The sequence below is a fragment of the Coregonus clupeaformis genome, chromosome 15, assembly GCF_020615455.1.
Source record: "Coregonus clupeaformis isolate EN_2021a chromosome 15, ASM2061545v1, whole genome shotgun sequence".
NCBI classification, from domain to species: Eukaryota; Metazoa; Chordata; class Actinopteri; order Salmoniformes; family Salmonidae; genus Coregonus; species Coregonus clupeaformis.
The window spans coordinates 64410596-64423416 of NC_059206.1; the positions used below are offsets into that span (position 1 = coordinate 64410596).

Consider the following 12821-nt stretch of genomic DNA (forward strand, 5'->3'; position numbering starts at 1 on the left):
AATGGCTTAAGCACAACAAAGTCAAGGTATTGGAGTGGCCATCACAAAGCCCTGACCTCAATCCTATAGACAATTTGTGGGCAGAACTGAAAAAGCGTGTTCGAGCAAGGAGGCCTACAAACCTGACTCAGTTACACCATCTCTGTCAGGAGGAATGGGCCAACATTCACCCAACTTAAACAATTTAAAGGCAATGCTACCAAATACTAATTGAGTGTATGTAAACTTCTGACCCACTGGGAATGTGATGAAAGAAATTAATGCTGAAATAAATCATTCTCTCTACTATTATTCTGACATTTCACATTCTTAAAATAAAGTGGTGATCCTAACTGACCTAAGACAGGGAATTTTTACAAGGATTAAATGTCAGGAATTGTGAAAAACTGAGTTTAAATGTGTTTGGCTAAGGTGTATGTAAACTTCCGACTTCAACTGTATATATAAATATATATATACACAATTTTTTGGTTGTATTATTTTTAGTTATTTTCAGACTTTATTGAACGGATAGAGAGAGAGAGGATGACAATGGGGAAAGATAGAGGTTGTTTCAAAGGGCAGTATATCGCATTCAAAGCTATGTTGATGCTGTGGCATTTCCGCTAGACCAGCCAGGTTAATATCCTTTCCCATACTGTATTGTATGTGCTGTAGCCAACAGGCCACCCAGGCTAATATCCTTTCCCATACTGTACTGTATGTGCTGTAGCCAACAGGCCACCCAGGCTAATATCCTTTCCCATACTGTATTGTATGTGCTGTAGCCAACAGGCCACCCAGGCTAATATCCTTTCCCATACTGTATTGTATGTGCTGTAGCCAACAGGCCACCCAGGCTAATATCCTTCCCATACTGTATTGTATGTGCTGTAGCCAACAGGCCTCCCAGGCTAATATCCTTTCCCATACTGTATTGTATGTGCTGTAGCCAACAGGCCACCCAGGCTAATATCTTTTCCCATACTGTATTGTATGTGCTGTAGCCAACAAGCCACCCAGGCTAATATCTTTTCCCATACTGTATTGTATGTGCTGTAGCCAACAGGCCTCCCAGGCTAATATCCTTTCCCATACTGTATTGTATGTGCTGTAGCCAACAGGCCACCCAGGCTAATATCCTTTCCCATACTGTATTGTATGTGCTGTAGCCAACAGGCCACCCAGGCTAATATCCTTTCCCATACTGTATTGTATGTGCTGTAGCCAACAGGCCACCCAGGCTAATATCCTTCCCATACTGTATTGTATGTGCTGTAGCCAACAGGCCTCCCAGGCTAATATCCTTTCCCATACTGTATTGTATGTGCTGTAGCCAACAGGCCACCCAGGCTAATATCCTTTCCCATACTGTATTGTATGTGCTGTAGCCAACAGGCCACCCAGGCTAATATCCTTTCCCATACTGTATTGTATGTGCTGTAGCCAACAGGCCACCCAGGCTAATATCCTTTCCCATACTGTATTGTATGTGCTGTAGCCAACAGGCCACCCAGGCTAATATCCTTTCCCATACTGTATTGTATGTGCTGTAGCCAACAGGCCTCCCAGGCTAATATCCTTTCCCATACTGTATTGTATGTGCTGTAGCCAACAGGCCACCCAGGCTAATATCCTTTCCCATACTGTATTGTATGTGCTGTAGCCAACAGGCCACCCAGGCTAATATCCTTTCCCATACTGTATTGTATGTGCTGTAGCCAACAGGCCACCCAGGCTAATATCCTTTCCCATACTGTATTGTATGTGCTGTAGCCAACAGGCCTCCCAGGCTAATATCCTTTCCCATACTGTATTGTATGTGCTGTAGCCAAAAGGCCACCCAGGCTAATATCCTTTCCCATACTGTATTGTATGTGCTGTAGCCAACAGGCCACCCAGGCTAATATCCTTTCCCATACTGTATTGTATGTGCTGTAGCCAACAGGCCACCCAGGCTAATATCCTTTCCCATACTGTATTGTATGTGCTGTAGCCAACAGGCCACCCAGGCTAATATCCTTTCCCATACTGTATTGTATGTGCTGTAGCCAACAGGCCACCCAGGCTAATATCCTTTCCCATACTGTATTGTATGTGCTGTAGCCAACAGGCCTCCCAGGCTAATATCCTTTCCCATACTGTATTGTATGTGCTGTAGCCAACAGGCCACCCAGGCTAATATCCTTTCCCATACTGTATTGTATGTGCTGTAGCCAACAGGCCACCCAGGCTAATATCCTTTCCCATACTGTATTGTATGTGCTGTAGCCAACAGGCCACCCAGGCTAATATCCTTTCCCATACTGTATTGTATGTGCTGTAGCCAACAGGCCTCCCAGGCTAATATCCTTTCCCATACTGTATTGTATGTGCTGTAGCCAACAGGCCACCCAGGCTAATATCCTTTCCCATACTGTATTGTATGTGCTGTAGCCAACAGGCCTCCCAGGCTAATATCCTTTCCCATACTGTATTGTATGTGCTGTAGCCAACAGGCCACCCAGGCTAATATCCTTTCCCATACTGTATTGTATGTGCTGTAGCCAACAGGCCTCCCAGGCTAATATCCTTTCCCATACTAAACTGTATGTGCTGTAGCCAACTCTTCTGTCGTTCAGTGTCATGATACATGACATGTTGGCTTCAGCACTGTGAAGGATGAGGCTACCTGACTACTATAAAAGGGTGCCAGACCATCAACGAGGAATCATAGACTGGTGTTTTGCGGGTACTATTTATTGAAGCTGCCAGTTGAGGACCTGTGAGGCGCCTGTTTCTCAAACTAGACACTAATGTATTTGTCCTCTTGTTGCTCAGTTCTGCACCAGGGCCTCCCACTCCTCTTTCTATTCTGGTTATAGCCAGTTTGCGCTGTTCTGTGAAGGGAGTAGTACACAGCGTTGTACGAGATCTTCAGTTTCTTGGCAATTTCTAGCATGGAATAGCCTTCATTTCTCAGAACAAGAATAGACTGACGAGTTTCAGAAGAAAGTTATTTGTTTCTGGCCATTTTGAGCCTGTAATCGAACCCACAATTGCTGATGCTCCAGATACTCAACTAGTCTCAAGAAGGCTTCTTTAATCAGCACAACAGTTTTCAGCTGTGCTAACATAATTGCAAAAGGTTTTTCTAATGATCAATTAGCCTTTTAAAATGATAAACTTGGATTAGCAAACACAACGTGCCATTAGAACACAGGACTGATGGTTGCTGATAATGGCCTCTGTATGCCTGTGTAGATATTCCATTAAAAATCAACCGTTTCCAGCTACAATAGCCATTTACAACATTAACAATGTCTACACTGTATTTCGGATCAATTTGATGTTATTTTAATGGTCAAAAAAATTGCTTTTCTTTCGAAAACAAGGACATTTCGAGGTGACCCCAAACTTTTGAACGGTAGTGTATATTAACTGTTGTATTCATTGCTGATGGACAACATCTAGGATATGTCAATGCCTGGTTATTCTTAAGCAGGGTGAGAACTTTAGGGTGAGTCATGGTTTGCTATTTTGAGAATATCGGGGACCTGCGTTGACTCCCACACAACATGTGGCCTTGCTTCTGAGTCTGCTCATTCTGTTATGTTCATTAGTACGTGATAAAGGTATTTAAGATTGAGCATCATAATGAAACAAAGACCTCTACCAGAGTTGCTCGTCTCTGCAAACAAAAGAAGCGGCTGTACAAGACACCTGTTTGTAATCTACAGCAAAATGACAAAGACAGACGCCACATTACCATCAGTGATCGTTCAATGTGGCGTCCCTAGCTGACTCTCAGTATGGTCTAAAGGAGGGTTCTCACCTGATGGCCTGTATCCGCTCCGTAATCTCTTCTCTCTAGGGAGGAAGGGAGGGAGGAGGGGGGTGGGGGAGAAACAGACAGAGAGAGACAAACGGACAGAGAAAGGAAGAGAGGGGGAGAGAGAGAAACACAGAAAGAGAAGGAGAACCCAGAGTGAGGGAGGGAGAGAGAAACGGACAAAGAGAAAAACAGAGAGAGAAACAGACAGAGAAAGAGAGGGAAAGGGTTAAACATAGAGAGCAAAAGAGAGGGAGGGGGAATGTGATCTGATGATGTGGGGGCAGGAGGCAGCAGTGTGATAATGGTTGGCTGGGGAGCACATGCTGGACAGATGCTGGTGCCATTAGGCCTGCATCCCAAATGGAACCCTATTCCATATATAGTGCACTACTTTTGACCAGGACCCATATGTCTCTGGTCAAAAATAGTGCACTATATAGGGAATAGGGTGCCATTTGGGACACAGGCTATGAGTAGCAGAGTGCTGAGCACAGCGGTTCATCTCTCTCTCTCTCCACACTACTTCTCCACATGGCTGTTCTGTTCACCAACCCTGTTCTTCCTTTAACTCAAAACAAACCCGCTTGTCCAGGGCTCCGTACACACATACACCCACACACACACACGTACGCACGCACACACAAACACGTACGCAGACACACACTCGCACAAAAGCAAGTACGCAAACACACACAGGCACGAACACACACACTTGCATGAATTTACACACACACACACACACACTGCCTCCTGTCTAGGAACATATTTTCTAAATCGTGATCTGGTTTCCAAGGCTCACAAGAAATATATGCTAGAGCTGTTAAAGAAACAAGAGGAAAAAACATCCAGACGACTTAACTTATATAAGGTGTGTGTTCGTGCCTGTGTGTGTGTGTGCTGGTTTTTTGGGTCTTAGTAGTCCTAAAATAACCCTGGCGATGGGAGTGCTCCAGTATTCCCTAGGTGGAGAAATACATGTGGCTCTGATATTTCTGCCTGAGTGGAAAATACAGCAGGGCACTTAACGTCTGGGAGACTTGACTCCAACCCACCGACCTACCTACCTACCTACTTATCTATGTACCTACCTGTCTGTCTGTCTGTCTGTCTGTCTGTCTGTCTGTCATGCATAGAAACAGAGCCACCAATTCTCAGATATTTTGGGGTCAAGAATGTATTTATTAAAGGAAAACAAAAAGAAAGAAGAAAAACAACAATGAAGTTGTCGTCGCCGTTGTTGGATCATTGGTGCTGTGGTGTAGCCCAGGTCATAGATAATAAACATGTTGCATGTGTTTTCACACAGTTAAGAATCAACTGTTGTGTTAGTGTGTGTGTCCTTCACTCTCTCTGTGTGTGTGTGTGTGAATACTGGAGCTCTACAAAAGATGAAGAGCCATGAGCGCGAGCGCGCACACACACACACACACTATGGCTGGCTCATAAACCTTGCCTGTCACTACTCTGCTGTACGAGGGATCAAGCTTCCTCCTGCACACACTGTTCACAAATCATCCCCAATGCAATCTACTAGTGTTATTTCAGAACCAAGACCCTGCTGTGCGCGCACACACACACACACACACACAACAAATGATCCAGCCCCAGTCCCCAACCCTTCCTGTAGCTCATATGTCCCCAGCCAGCCCACTCACACAGTGTTGTATGTAAAAGGATCTAGAGTAGGATTAAGATATGACGTGATTTTTTTATGTGGTGTTTGATTTAATGGTTTAAGCCTCCTGGTTGTTATAGTCTGTATCCCCCTGATCTGATCATGTCCTATATACACAAAGAGATCCTGTAATGACTTGACATTGTGTGCAGCCAGAGGTGTGTGCATGGGGCCTTGTAGTCGATAGCTGAATGCTTTTGCTCCAGCCCAGCTCCAACACACTAGATTCAACGGCCACTGTTGGCTGAGTCGGGGTTGTATTCCTTAGGGCACGCTGTAGAAAAACATGAATTGGACAAATTCCGATAGTACCTTCCTGTTTCGGTCTGTTTTGGTTCGTTTCGTGCCTAATGAACACAGCCCAGGTGTTAGTGCTGTGTTAGTTCTGAGCTGAAATGAAGGCCAGTACTCGTTACCTTCAGGACTGGAGTTGCCCAGTGCCCCCCCTGTTGTAAGCCATTGATCGTTATGAGGTAAGGTTGCCTCATGTTCCTCTCATTCCCCCTTTATGCCAGGGAGATAATGTTTGCATCCCAAATTGTACCCTAGTGGCCTTGGGCCAGTAACTGAAAGGTTGTTGGTTCAAATCCCAGAGCCGACAAGGCTCTGTCTATGTGCCCTTGAGCAAGGCACTTAACGCGAATTGCTCCTATAAGTCGCTCTGGATAAGAGCGTCTGCTAAATTACTTAAATTTAAATAGTGCACTACTATTGACCAGCGCCCATAGGGCTCTGGTCAAAATTAGTGCACTATATAGGGAATAGGGTGGTCATTTGGGATGCAAATAATCGGTAGATCTCAAATGACACCCTAATCCTCATAGTGAACTACTTTGGATCAGAACACGCGCACATACAGACACACACTGCATTTGATATATGCCCATTGACCCTAAACATACTTTCCTCTCCTCCTCTTAGATGGAGCTTCAGTATCTGCTAGCAGACTGCCTCCTCTCTGAGCTAGAACAAAGCCCAGACTCTCTTCCTTATAGACTTAGTGTGCTTAATCCCCCCCCCCCACCCCACACCCGAACCCACACACACACTGTTCCATCATGTCAAGTTTACTTTGTAGAATAAGCTTTTCTCACAAAGCAGACAGTTAGTGTGTAGACAAGTCCTGGACTGGCACTATGCTAGTTAGTGTCTTTGTTTCTGAAGTGGTCTTTGTAGGGATCTGGTCAAAAGTAATGTGCTATGTAGGGAATAGGGTGCCATTTGGGACACATTGTCTACTTAAACTGAGAGATGTTCCCTGCATTGTCTCCTTCAGTTGTATCAAGAAAATGTGCCTGGAGTTTCTTCCTGAACTTATGTACAGCGTCCCAAATGGTACCATATTCCCTATATAGCGCACTACTTTAGTGTGTTTAGTGTGTCATGTAATGGGAGCCGTTTTCTAAAGTTCACATTTAAATGAGTCATAAGGATTGGAGTGGGCTGGTCCCCACTATTAGTTAGAGCCAACACCTGGAGGTGTTCACAGAGCGTGTCTGTGTGTGTGTGCATGCGATTGCAGTGCACAACAGACCACCACAGAGCATGTGCGTCCGTGTGTGTCCGTGTGTGTGTGTATGTGTGGGCGTGCGTGCCACCATGATGAAGAAAGTGGGGGGATGACTAAAGTGAGCAGAAAGGTGTCCCGGCAGCCCCTGCCTCATAAGATGCCTGTTGGAGCAGTGATATCACAGTGGTTAGAGGGAGGGAGATGTGGGCAGTGACACGGCTTTAGGATCCAAAATGATCCCATTCTTCTTGTCTCTTAACTTATATTTGAACCTAAACTCAACCAACTATGGTCATGAAGAAAGGGAAGCCCTTTAAGAGTATTGACATTAACCCTCTGACGTTTAACCCACGTTTAACCCTACAGGCAAAGAACAGTGATGGGAGATTTATTTTCTCATTTTTGGGTAATTCCCCCACTCAATTTTATTTTACTATATTCTTGTAGATTTTTGGCTAAGATAGTTCATATTTGATTGAGAATGGAATGTTGTCCCTGTATCATAGCATCCAGAAATCTGTCTGTCCATTTTAATGTATATATTAAGAGGTCTTTGTCAGTTCGCCCCCAACTACTCTCTCTAGCCGGGGGACAGAAGCTTTAATGTAATAATCAGTGTATTAGTTGGCTAGAGGTACATCCCCTCTTCTCCTGCCAATATATACACACACACACACACACACACACTACAGAGCCAAATAGGGACTTTCCAGCGAAGGGAGATTCCATAGGATGTAAGAGGGAGCAGATTTCCAAGGCTCTGGCCTTGTACTTAATAAAACCCAATATACACACACACACACACACACACACAATTTAGCTATCTCCAGCCGCACATCCAGTATAATACTCAGTGTTTTCCAGTCTGGCTTCTCTCTCCTCTTCAAATAAGACCCATTTCCTTAGTAAGGTGACTGGTACATTATGCCATATTGTTGGCTTTGAATGTCCCCTTTAGCTTGGTAAAGAAATCCAATGTAGTCCAAAAGTAAATTTGACTACTTTTATCTAAGTATTTGACTACTTTTTTTTAAAGTAGAGCCTGGTAGAGTTCAGACAGGACTTTTCTACTCATGGGTTCACTAGAGGCTGGTAGAGTTCAGACAGGACTTCTACTCATGTGTTCACTAAAGGCTGGTAGAGTTCAGACAGGACTTCTACTCATGGGTTCACTAAAGGCTGGTAGAGTTCAGACAGGACTTCTACTCATGGGTTCACTAGAGACTGGTAGAGTTCGGACAGGAATGTTCTACTCATGGGTTCACTAGAGGCTGGTAGAGTTCAGACAGGACTTCTACTACTGGGTTCACCAAAGGCTGGTAGAGTTCAGACAGGACTTCTACTCAGGGGTTCACTAGAGGCTGGTAGAGTTCAGACAGGACTTCTACTCATGGGTTCACTAGAGACTGGTAGAGTTCAGACAGGAATGTTCTACTCATGGGTTCAGTTCAGTAAATCTGTATTGTCCCAGGAGGGCTGTTTGTGTGCAGCTTTTAAAAGGAAAGTAGTAAAAAATATACTTAATATAGAACAATGTGTGGAACCACTTACAAAACATACACAATCACAGTTCAATGGAGTGTATTTGTGTTGCTATGAATCCCAGTCTGTCTTGTAATAATCTATAAATATATGAATAAAACTACAGCCAACCAACCGTGGCAGATTGAACATGTTGAATCTGGACCAACTACAAGCAACTATGTCCAGCAACGACTAACTGAAACTAACTTACACACCTGGCCAATTAGTTCAACAACCGTCCATAGAGAATGGGGTTGGCTGTAGTTGGATAGATGTCTCTCTCTCTCAGACACACACACACACCCACACCCACACAGTATCTCAAATGCATGTCAGTCAGTTATGGTCCTGTCTTTAGCCAAGGAAGGCTTTTTCTTCCTTCAGTTGTATTGTTCTTTGTGTGACTGAGTGGGCTATGGGTTGGATCACAGGGAGTCAGCTCAACTTCTGAGTCATCAGCTTCTCTGGTTACACACACACATCACACACCAGACCCCCAATTTTATGCCCAGCATCTGTTCTGCTTGAACAAGATTGTGTGTGTGTGTATATACAGTTGAAGTCAGAAGTTTACATACACTTAGGTTGGAGTCATTAAAACTTGTTTTTCAACCACTCCACAAATTTCTTGTTAACAAACTATAGTTTTGGCAAGTCGGTTAGGACATCTACTTTGTGCATGACACAAGTAATTTTTCCAACAATTGTTTACAGACAGATTATTTCACTTATAATTCACTGTATCACAATTCCAGTGGGTCAGAAGTTTACATACACTAAGTTGACTATGCCTTTAAACAGCTTGGAAAATTCCAGAAAATGATGTCATGGCTTTAGAAGCTTCTGATAGGCTAATTGACATAATTTGAGTCAATTGGAGGTGTACCTGTGGATGTATTTCAAGGCCTACCTTCAAACTCTGTGCTTCTTTGCTTGACATCATGGGAAAATCAAAAGAAATCAGCCAAGATCTCCAAAAAAATTTGTAGACCTCCACAAGTCTGGTTCATCCTTGGGAGCAATTTCCAAATGCCTGAAGGTGCCACGTTCATCTGTACAAACAATAGTACGCAAGTATAAACACCATGGGACCACGCAGCCGTCATACCGCTCAGGAAGGAGACGCGTTCTGTCTCCTAGAGATGAATGTACTTTGGTGCGAAAAGTGCATATCAATCCCAGAACAACAGCAAAGGACCTTGTGAAGATGCTGGAGGAAACAGGTACAAAAGTATCTATATCCACAGTAAAACTAGTCCTATATCGACATAACCTGAAAGGCCGCTCAGCAAGGAAGAAGCCACTGCTCCAAAACCGCCATAAAAAAGACAGACTACGGTTTGCAACTGCACATGGAGACAAAGATCGTACTTTTTGGAGAAATGTCCTCTGGTCTGATGAAACAAAAATAGAACTGTTTGGCCATAATGACCATCGTTATGTTTGGAGGAAAAAGGGGGGGAGCTTGCAAGCCGAAGAACACCATCCCAACCGTGAAGCACGGGGGTTGCAGCATCATGCTGTGTGGGTGGTTTGCTGCAGGAGGGACTGGTGCACTTCACAAAATAGATGCCGTCATGAGGAAGGAAGATTATGTGGATATATTGAAGCAACATCTCAAGACATCAGTCAGGAAGTTATAACTTGGTCGCAAATTTGTCTTCCAAATGGACAATGACCCCAAGCATACTTCCAAAGTTGTGGCAAAATGGCTTAAGGACAACAAAGTCAAGGTATTGGAGTGGCCATCACAAAGCCCTGACCTCAATCCTATAGAAAATCTGTGGGCAGAACTGAAAAAGCGTGTGCAAGCAAGGAGGCCTACAAACCTGACTCAGTTACACCAGCTCTGTCAGGAGGAATGGGCCAACATTCACCCAACTTATTGTTGGAAGCTTGTGGAAGGCTACCCGAAACGTTTGACCCAAGTTTAACAATTTAAAGGCAATGCTACCAAATACTAATTGAGTGTATGTAAACTTCTGACCCACTGGGAATGTGATGAAAGAAATTAATGCTGAAATAAATCATTCTCTCTACTATTATTCTGACATTTCACATTCTTAAAATAAAGTGGTGATCCTAACTGACCTAAGACAGGGAATTTTTACTAGGATTTAATGTCAGGAATTGTGAAAAACTGAGTTTAAATGTATTTGGCTAAGGTGTATGTAAACTTCCGACTTCAACTGTGTGTGTGTGTGTGTGTGTGTGTGTGTGTGTGTGTGTGTGTGTGTGTGTGTGTGTGTGTGTGTGTGTGTGTGTGTGTGCGAGAGAGAGAGGGACGGAACAGGGAGGTTTGGGGAAGAACTATACTGAACAAAAATAGAAATGCAACATGCAAGATTTTACTGAGTTACAGTTCATATAAGGAAATCAGTTAATTGAAATAAATTCATTAGGCCTTAATTTATGGATTTCAAATGACTGGCAATAAAGATTTTCATCTGTTGGTCACAGATACCTTTTTTAAAAATGGGCTTCACAATGCGCCTCAGGATCTCATCACAGTATCTCTGTGCATTCAAATTGCCATCGATAAAATGCAATTGTGTTCATTGTCCGTAGCTTATGCCTGCCCATACCATAACCCCACCGCCACCATGGGGCACTCTGTTCACAACGTTGACATCAGCAAACCGCTCGCCCACACAACGCCATACACGTGGTCTGCAGTTTTGAAGCCGGTTGGACATACTGCCATATTCTCTAAAACGACGTTGGAGGCGAAATATGGTAGAGAAATAAACATTAAATTATCTGGCAACAGCTCTGGTGGACATTCCTGCAGTCAGCATGCCAATTGCATGCTCCCTCAACTTGAGACATCTGTGGCATTGTGTTGTGTGACAAAACTGTACATTTTAGAGTGGCCTTTTATTGTCCCCAGCACAAGGTGCACCTGTGTAATGATAATTCTGTTTAATCAGCTTGTTGACATGCCACACCTGTCAGGTGGATGGATTATCTTGGTGAAGAAGAAATGCTCACTAACAGGGATGTAAACAAATGTGTGCACTACATTTTAGAGAAATAAGCTTTTTGTGCGTATGGAACATTTCTGGGATCTTTTATTTCAGCTCATGAAACATGGGACCAACACTTTACATGTTGCGTTTGTATTTTCGTTCAGTGTAGAAGACATGTGTGACTGAGGTGAAAAGTTGAAGAGTGCCAGGATTTATGTTGTACTCATTAAAATACTATCTGAAGTTGTGGCTGATCGCTCACTGTTCAGTCTGCTGTTTTAAAGAGCCAAGGTTTCATTTGCCAGAGTCTCCTGCTCTGCCCCTGCTGTTGTGTGTGTGTGTCTGTGATGTTTGTGTGATCACAGGAAGTCATCAGCGGTAGGATAAACATGGCGGTGTATTTGAGACCGAGTGAGCCCCTTAAAATGGACACACAAAGAAGGCCTGTGTCCAGCCTCCATTCTCCATTACAGTCCTGGGTTGTGTTCATTGGGGCATGTGACCGAAAATGTTTTGCAACAGAAAAAGAAAAACAAGATTTCTCATTGGACAAAGTCTCTTCCTGTTTCAGTCCATTTTCTTATGACTTTCTCTCCCTGCCTGTCTCTCTCTTCATTCCTCTCTCTCTCTCTCTCTTTTCCTATCTGTCTCTCTAGTTCTCTCTGTCTCTCTCTCTAGTTCTCTCTGTCTCTGTCTCTGTCTCTGTGTCTCTCTCTCTCTCTCTCTCTCTTTTCCTATCTGTCTCTCTCTTTCTCTCTCTCTAGTTCTCTCTGTCTCTCTCTCTCTCTAGTTGTCTCTAGCTCTCTCTAGTTCTCTCTGTCTCTCTCTCTCTCTAGTTGTCTCTCGCTCTCTCTCTAGTTCTCTCTCTCTCTCTAGTTCTCTCTGTCTCTCTCTAGTTGTCTGTCTCTCTCTCTCTCTGCCTCTCTGTCTCTGTCTCTCTATCTCTCGCTCTCTCGCTCTCTGTATCTCTCTCTCTCTCTCTCTCTCTCTCTCTGTCTCTGTCTCTGTCTCTGTCTCTGTCTCTGTCTCTGTCTCTGTCTCTGTCTCTGTCTCTGTCTCTGTCTCTGTCTCTGTCTCTGTCTCTGTCTCTGTCTCTGTCTCTGTCTCTGTCTCTGTCTCTGTCTCTGTCTCTGTCTCTGCTCTCTCTCTCTCTCTCTCTCTCTCTCTCTCTCTCTCTCTGTTAATCTCCCTACCTTGTGTCTGAAACAGAGACAAAGCTAGTCTCATTATTCTCTCCCCCTGGAGTTACTCTCCTCTCTTCCACAGAGAGACATAGCAGGGTTGCGTCCTATATGGCACCCTATTCCCTACATACTACACTACTTTTCACCAGACCACTATAGGGCTCTG

General features: G+C 43.9%; 1 protein-coding gene across 2 annotated transcripts in view; it reads left to right on the forward strand.

Moving 5' to 3' along the window:
* The window catches only part of efl1 (elongation factor like GTPase 1), a 116409-nt gene that overhangs the window by 61836 nt on the left and 41752 nt on the right, over window positions 1-12821 (forward strand). The gene's annotated exons all lie outside the window — the stretch shown is intronic.